Below are 7,890 nucleotides of genomic sequence, written 5' to 3'. Positions count from 1 at the left end.
CCCGGCGGCCCCTGGCGGCCACCCCGGGAAGTGCGGGTGGCGCGCTCGAGCTCGAGAGCTCTTGACCAGGTTCTCTCCGGGGACAGTCAGTGGGTGTGTATTTTGGGGACTCCAAATGGGAACTCGCAGACTGACAACCAGAAAGACTACTTGAAGTCAGGGTTTGTTTGGGAAAATCCGGTATGGAAGGGACTACACGGAGAAGAGACACTGATCTTTCCGGTTGTCAAGAGGGTGTCCATCAGAGGAAGATGAGAAATCAGACTATCAACAACCACACCGGCCTATGACAGGGGTACACACAGGGACATCTGGCTCAGCCTGCGGCTTAAGCAAGGCTTTCCAAGTTAAGTCCAAAGGACAGGGCCTCCTAGGAGAAGCACCCTTGCAATCAGGGAGCGAGATCCTAAGGTGGCTGTGGGAAATTGCCAAGGATTGTCTGGAGTAGGGGTGCCCCTGGGATTGACAGAGGAGAACAGTGGAGAGGGAGGGTCAGACCATGGTTGCAGGGTCTTGTGTGCCTAAGACCAGCCTCTATCCGGGGGCAATAGGGAACTATGGAAGGGGTTTCAGCAGGTGAGTGACCTGAGCCGATTTTTGGTTTAGAACAAAATGGAGAATGGGCTAGGGGGAGGAGGAAACTGGGAGTGGGAAGAACAAGAAGAAAAAGGGAGATCAGAGAAGAGGATAAGGGTGTGGACTGGGTTTGGGAGCTGGAGACGGAAAACAGGCACCTAGCCGACCAACTTCTCTTGTTAACACACTCCTTCTCCAGGATGGATACAAACATCTTCAGGATTTCAGATGTTCCCTGAGGTGAACAGGTCATTTGATTGAGTCTGGGGGTTTCCCACATCAGGGCAGTGACCTCTGCAGAAGTGTATTTTCTCCATTTCACGTTGATTCTGTCTCTGAAATTCGTTTCTATCAGACCTGAACTCTAGATGGACATTTTCGATGAGTGTTCACCAACAGAATTTCTTCTACTATGCAGAGCCCACCCCAAAGCATCCCCCATCTTTGGAGTCTCTTACCTCTCCAGGTTTACCTCTGCCTCCATCATGTACTCCTTTTTTGGATGATATACTGTGAAATTCCTCCAAGTTTTTAACCCTGGGATCTCTGATCTTTCTCTCTCTGCTGTCTTCCTCCAAGATCTTACTCATTCACATGACTTAATGTAATTATAAAAATGATTATTATCACATATTTTGTAAATTCTTTTGTTAACTACAGAAACGCATCCATTAGCTCATTTTTTCCTCACAGAAACCTCATGACAGTTGGAAAATGAGAAAAATGATGTTCAAAGAATTTAAGCAAGTTCTCTGGGGTTATCACACAAGTGGTGGAAGAGGGCCAGAACTTTTGTTCAGGGCTGAGCCATCACCCTCTCCCTGAGAAGGCCGTCCATCTGGTCAGGTTCTGACCTCCACCCTTGGTTTAAGCCCTACACCTCTATCCAGAAGACCCAACGGCTAAAATAAAACTCATCTAGACTCCCCCAATTTCATCTTTCCAGCCAAGGTTAAAGTTCTCTAGGAAGTACAGATTCAAACCTTAACTTCTTTTCTGGTTCTTTCCTCCCTCTTCTCTTCATGTTTCTATTGCTGCTCCTCTGGGTCTGAAACACCACCCTTTTGGCCTCTGCTCCTGCCTCTTAACCCCTTTCCCTCCATTTCATTCCATCTACACCCCTACGTTAGTTTTCCTAAATCATGGCTGTGAGACCTTTCCCTGCTTCGAAAACTAAGACTCAAATATTTCTTCAGCACTGTGCTTGGAGCACAGGTAGCACATGCCCCAGGCTGCTGACTTCCCATCTCCCCCTTAGCCTCACTGTACTCTGAAGGTGCCCGTGCCTGCCTACCTTCTCACCTTCACCTGGGCTGTTCTTCCTACCAGGTGTCTTCCTCCCTGACAAGCTGCATTCTTGATATATTTTAAGGCTCAGTTCAGTCCCCATCTCCATGAAGGCTTCCTTGGCCCACTTACCTTTTCCTTCTCTGAATCCAAGTTTAATTTTTTTCATGCTCTATCATTGTCTTATTCACTGAACACAAACCATAAGAGATGAGTTGAACCTGATCCATAATTGGCACAGATGATAGAATTAGAAATGAAGGACACTGAAAGTTATTATAACCATATTCTGTATGATCAAAAGCTAAGCAGAGACATGGAAGTTATAAAAAGACCCAAAGTGAACTTCTTGACAATATCTAAGATGACGAATACACCAGATGGGATTAAAAATAGGTTAGGTATTACAAAAGCAATGATTAGTGATCCTGAAGGCATAGCAATGGAAACTATCCAAAATAAAACACAGAGAAAAAAAGAATTAAAAAACAAAGTGAAAATAGCGTTAATGAACTATGAAATAACTTCAAATGGCCAAATATACAGGTAATTGGAGATCCTGAAAGCAAGAGAAGCTAGGGACAGAAAATACATGAACTAATGGCTAAAATATGTCCAAACGATAAACCTACAAATTTGTGATCGTTATGTGACTAATTTTATGTATATCAACTTGGCTGGGTTACAGTGCTGTTTTTGGTCAAATGCCCATCTAAATGTTGCTGGGAAGGTTCCTTTTTAGACATGATAACCCTTAAATCAGTGGACTTTGAGGAAAACAAGAACCACCCCTCTGTAAGGTGGGTGGGCCTCATCCAGTCAGTTGAAGGTCTTAAGGAAGGAATTCTGCCAAGACTACCTCCTCCAGTCTCAAGACTGCAACATGAACTCTTGCTGGAATTTCCAGCTTGCTGACCTGCTTTCAGACTTCAGCCCCCACAATCACAGGAACCAATTCCTTAAAAAAAAAATCTATCTATACATATATACATCCTGTTGGTTCTGTTTCTCTGGAAAACCCTAATACAAAATCAAAGAAGTGCAAGCACGAAAACTAAGGCACATCACCCAAATTGCACAAAAACCAATGATAGAAAAATCTTAAAAAGCAGTCAGAAAAAAGACATGTTACATACAGAACAAGACAAAGATACAGTGCATCATGTTTTATAGAGAGGAACAAAGGATACAATGCAACAAGAAGACAATGGAGGAACACCTCTAATGCACTCCAACAAAATTGTATCTATATGTATATTCAGCAAAAATATATTTCAAAATGAAGGTGAAATTATTTTCAGACATAAAAAAGCTGAAAGAATTCTCACCAGCAGACCTATAGTAAAAGAATTATTAAAGGAATACATATGAGTGATATGTATGGAATACTTATGGAAAGTGATACCAAATGAAAATCTGTATCTACACAAAAGAATGAAGAACACTGGAAATGTAACTACATGGGATATATTTCAGATTTTTTTCTTTCCTAAAACTTTAAAAATGATAGTTGCCTGTTTAAATAAAAATAATAATGTATGTGGGTTTTATAACATATAAAAGTAAAATACAGGATGGCAATAACAAAGACTCTAAGATAAGAAATGTTTTTATACTATAATATACTTATTATACTATAAGGGAAGTGATATAGTATTAAGTGAATGTAGACTCTGATAAGTTAAAGATATATACCATAAACCCTAAAGCAATCTCAAAAATAACAAAGCAAACTTATGGTTGGTAAGAATAAAGAAGATAAGATGGAATCAGAAAAAGATAACTCAACTTTTAAAAGACAGAAAAAAGAAGACAAAAGAAACAAAGAACAGATGAGACAGAAAACAAAAATCAAGATGAAAAGACTCAAATCTAAGCACATTAATCATATGAAAATAAGTATGGTCGAAACACTCCAATTAAAAGGCAGAGACTGACATACATCAAAAAAGCAAGACAACAATATACTCTCTATATTTAAAGAAATACACTTTAAAAAATAAATAAACAAATAGGTTGAAAGTAAAAGGATAGAACAAGACTCTGGTAACACTAGTCAAATGAAAACTGGAGTTGCTATATTAAAAACAAAGATTTCAGAGCAAAGGATGTTATTGCAATAAAGAAGGTATTTTCATAATAATAAAGGAGTCAAAATGTACAATCCTAAACTTAAATGCAACTAATACAGAGCTTCAAAATACATGAAGCAAAATATGTGATAGCACTCCTAGAAAAAATAGATGAATTCATAATTATAGCTAGAGATTTCAATACTCCATTCTCAATACTCCACCTACTAAATCTAGGCATACAGATTTATAATTCATTACAGCTGACACTCAGTTTTTATGGTATAATGGTGACTCCATTAGCTTAGTACAAAAAAGTTATGTGGTTTAAACCTGATGGAATGAATAGGCAGAAAACCAGCAATAAAGTAGACTTGAGCAACACTATCAACCAATTTGAACTGATTGACATTTACAGAATACTTCACCTTTCTTCACACTCCACTTTGTTGCTTCAAACAACCCTAAAATACACATTCTTTTCAAGTGCATAGAAAACACTTACCAAGATAGACCATATTCTGGGTCATAGAACAAGTCTTGGTAAATTTAAAAGGAATCAAGCCAAATGAAGTATATTCTTAGACTACACTGGGATTAAAGTAGAAACCAATAACAAAAAGATTTTTGGAAAATTCCTAAATATTTAAAAACTAACACACTTTTAAGTAGCCCATAGATAAGTCAAAAGGGAATTTGAAAGTATTTTGAACTGAATTAAAAATTAAAACACAACATACCAGAATTTGTGGGGTATCATTAAAGCAATATTTGGAGAAAAGTTAAAGTATACTGTATTAGAAAAGAGAAAGGTCTCAGATTAAAGGCCTCTCTTCTTTAAGAAACGAGAAAAAGAAGAGCATACTAAATCTAAAGTAAACTGAAGAAAATAATAAAGATCAAAGCAGAAATCAATGAAAGAGGAAACTAAGTCATTGACCAATGTTTGCTCTGTGCCAGGCACACAGTACGAGGTACTGAGTTTACAACCCTGGTTTCACTGAGGATTCCCCAAATAATAGGTTAGATGGACAATTGGAAAAGAATCGTATCAGAATGCCAATCATCATGATAGAATGCTTGAAGTCCTCGATGCTTAGGGGAAGGGGAAGTGACAATGGTGGTTAAGAGTTCAGGCTCTAGATACAGACCTTCAAGTTCCACTCTGCATGACCTTGGGCAAATGGTCTAACCTTGATGTCTTCCTTTTCTATAGTATGGATTTAATCAAAGTTCCTGCATAGGGCTGTGTAGGGATTAAAGAATGCCTGTCAAATGTCAAGTACTATCAAGTGGTGGGTTCCTTCTGTCAAGGGTAGAGACAAAGATGTGCACAAGGCCATGGAGAGAGAGACATGGCCATGGAGGAACTTTCAATCCCCAGGAAACCACTCATCTCTACTTGATTTTCCAGTCAAGTAAAGCTAGACATACAGATTTATAATTCATTATAGCTGACACTCTATATAACGGTGACTCCATTAGCTTAGTACCAAAAAGTTCTGTGGTTTAAACCAGGTGGAAATAGTTGATATTTTTTGACACGTGATGTATGTAGATTGAGTATAGGTTCTGTAGTCAATTGCCTTGCTCTGATGCATGCTCTTCCACTTACTGGCTGTGCAACTTGGGCAAGTTCCTAAAATCTTCCAATTTTAGCTTTTTCAGCTGCATAACGGGCACAAAATGTCCCTACTTTACAAAGGTGAACCGAGTATTAGATGAAATAATGTACATGTTACTTACACTGCCTTGTCCAAAGCTAATACGATAGTAGTCTACTGCAATACAGTTTTGGAGTTAGGTTCAAATTCTGATTCTGCTACTTACTAGTTAGGTGATCTTGGGCAAGTTACTAATCCCTGAATCTCCCTTTTTCTCTCCAGGGAAGATAGGGTTGGTTCTGAGTGAGATAAACCAGGTTGAGTAGTGGATAAATGGTGGTGAACTTTATTCATTTAACAAAATTTATTGCATACTGTATCTGTAGTTTGACAAATCAGAGTTTTACTTAAGCTCATTCCATTTGAGACTGTAAGAAACTTTTTACAAACACTAACTCAAGTGATTCTCATTGCAACCCCAAAATGCAGGTACGGATGAGGAAATCTGAGGCAGAGGTTAAATGACTTGCCCAGTGTCACATGGAAAGTGGTGGAGTTGTTGATTTCAAACCCAGTCTGACAACCACCCATATGATTGCCTAGATGCAGAAAAACGACAGAAGAGCCTGTTTGTGAAGTCTTGACAGGCAAATATGTTGCAAGCTGAAGTTTAGCAGAAAGGGTGGGACCTAGAATACCTGAGAGCTTTGCTCAGACACTTAGAAATGAATATGCTATTGACATTTGGACAACCTGGGTTTGAACTGTGCAGGTCCACTTAACAGAGTTTTTTCAATGAACATTGGGAAATTTTTCGGAGCTCTGACTTGAAAAAATTTCCTTTTGTTTGGCTTACAGTACAAATATATTTAACATACAATGCTGACTTACCAATAAGGCTTCTGGTCAATAGTGCGCTATTCAGTCTTGGGAGTCAACTGTTATGTGGACTTTTGCCCCAGAAGTCAGCTGTATTTCCTGCCCAGCCTGTTACCAAGCACTATCCTGAGAATCTATACTAAAAGCTAACAGTATTCATTTTACTGGGTATCTACTCTCCAGGGTCTGTACATGGTAGTGCCAAAACGACACAGGGGCTGATCCTGATGGACAGGATCTGCATTGCATTCAGCTACTTCTCCAAGTCTGCAGAGGCTCTGCTTCCTAGCTGTGGATTCGGCAGTTATTTTGCTTTCCCATTCTTCAATTTTCCCATCTGAAAATGGGTTAGATTAACACCCACCTAAGGGCTGTGGAGAGCAACACATGCCAAATGCTTAGGACAGTGCCAGGGACAAGCCTAAGTGTCATTACTTTCTTAAGCAAATGCTGTAGACAGCTCTCCATGATTTCCCTGATCATGGTTGTAGTTCAGCTGACTTCCAGGCTCTGGTCAATACTGAAAAACTGCCCACCTGGAAATTCCATAGGAGTTTGGGCTTTGACCCACCACTCACTTCCTTCAGCCCTGACCTCAATGGCTTTTAGGCAGGACCACGGTCATCACACCTCCCAACAACTTTCTCAAGTTAATTTGGCCCCACCTAGATCTACTCTTACTTTTTGGTTTCCCTCTAGTTCCCATCAGTCTTGTGGCTGCCTTATAACGCTGGCAGCCAGCACGCAGGCTTGACAAAGCTTCCATTGTGACTCAAACTCATGCCGTAGGCAGGCTGACAATTTTCTCAGGCTCAAGGGCACTTGTTTTAACAGACGCTTCACTAGCCACAACAGCTGTGTGATGGCTTTTACCTGGGCCCTATAACTGGCCAGGAACCAACATGCATTTTCCCATTAGTTAAACCCAGGACAGACAAATGCTCAGAGATTTTAGTTAGTGTAGAACCAACCAGGCATTAACTGCTATACGTAGTTTTAACAAACAATTCTATTCACTGAATGGCTGATGACAATCACATTTCCACATAAAAAAGGGGACCACATAAATGTACAGTCATCTTTATTAAAATTCATAAATACAATAGGTACAGACATGGATATCTAGTAAGACATCTAAGTTTTCATGGACTTTTGCTTTCCATTGAGTTACAGTTGGTGTGCCTCTGGGGCCACTCATGAAAATTTGCATTTCTAACCTCTGGCTTCCCCTTTTGATTTACTCTCAAGTGTAGTTTCTCAAAGGAGTCAAACGTGCTTTAACTTTCAAACTGTCCATGCTAATCTTCCAAAAACAGGATTTATGGTTCATTTACCAACTCTCCCTGCCAAGTAAAGGACCCAAAACATTAGGTGCAGGGTTGTCAAAGTTAGGTGAGGATCCTCTTCTCTCCTGAATGAAAACAAAACAAAGGAGGATTAAACTCTTTATTTTACTTAAGATCTTAATTTTT

General features: G+C 39.6%; 1 protein-coding gene across 1 annotated transcript in view; it reads right to left on the bottom strand.

Moving 5' to 3' along the window:
* Window positions 1–7,482: 7,482 nt before the first annotated feature.
* The window catches only part of LOC118927129 (mediator of RNA polymerase II transcription subunit 18), a 183,417-nt gene continuing 183,009 nt past the window's right edge, over window positions 7,483–7,890 (bottom strand). The window contains exon 19 of the mRNA XM_036914971.2: window positions 7,483–7,829. The gene's annotated coding sequence lies outside the window, so the exon portion shown is untranslated. The remainder of the gene's footprint in view (window positions 7,830–7,890) is intronic.

The sequence above is a fragment of the Manis pentadactyla genome, chromosome 4 (genome assembly GCF_030020395.1).
Source record: "Manis pentadactyla isolate mManPen7 chromosome 4, mManPen7.hap1, whole genome shotgun sequence".
NCBI lineage: Eukaryota > Metazoa > Chordata > Mammalia > Pholidota > Manidae > Manis > Manis pentadactyla.
Note: the sequence above shows the minus strand (reverse complement) of the source record. Positions and strands in the feature narration are given on the sequence as shown.